This window comes from Seriola lalandi, unplaced genomic scaffold (assembly GCF_002814215.2).
Source record: "Seriola lalandi dorsalis isolate HSWRI2012SDOR001 ecotype SW California unplaced genomic scaffold, Sedor1 jcf7180002054690, whole genome shotgun sequence".
Lineage (NCBI taxonomy): Eukaryota > Metazoa > Chordata > Actinopteri > Carangiformes > Carangidae > Seriola > Seriola lalandi.
Window position 1 is genome coordinate 528840 of NW_019525243.1, and position 341 is coordinate 529180.

General features: G+C 41.9%; 1 protein-coding gene across 6 annotated transcripts in view; it reads left to right on the plus strand.

Moving 5' to 3' along the window:
• Nucleotides 1-341, plus strand: part of sun1b (Sad1 and UNC84 domain containing 1b) — a 28359-nt gene that overhangs the window by 25098 nt on the left and 2920 nt on the right. The window lies entirely within an intron of this gene.

Consider the following 341-nt stretch of genomic DNA (forward strand, 5'->3'; position numbering starts at 1 on the left):
TTTATTTCCTGTCACATCATGTAAATAAAGTGCATCATCGGCATCAGAATAACTCGCTGCACGTTCACCAGTGGGTGCAGGGTTTCCCTCAGGCAACTGCTTAGCAGAAGGATTGGTGGTCCAACTCATAATCACACAATAAAATAAAATGTTGTTCTGAGTAAGTACTACAAAGTGTACATAATATGTTATCAATCAATCATGTGGGAAACCCTGGAGTGTATGTTTCCCTGTGAAACTAGACAGTTAAAGGAGAAATTAAGGTGGCCAGTGCTATAGCTAAATAAATTCCCAAAGTTGTCCTGCAGCTGCCTTGAAAAGTGGAGCGGTACCCGCCCCAA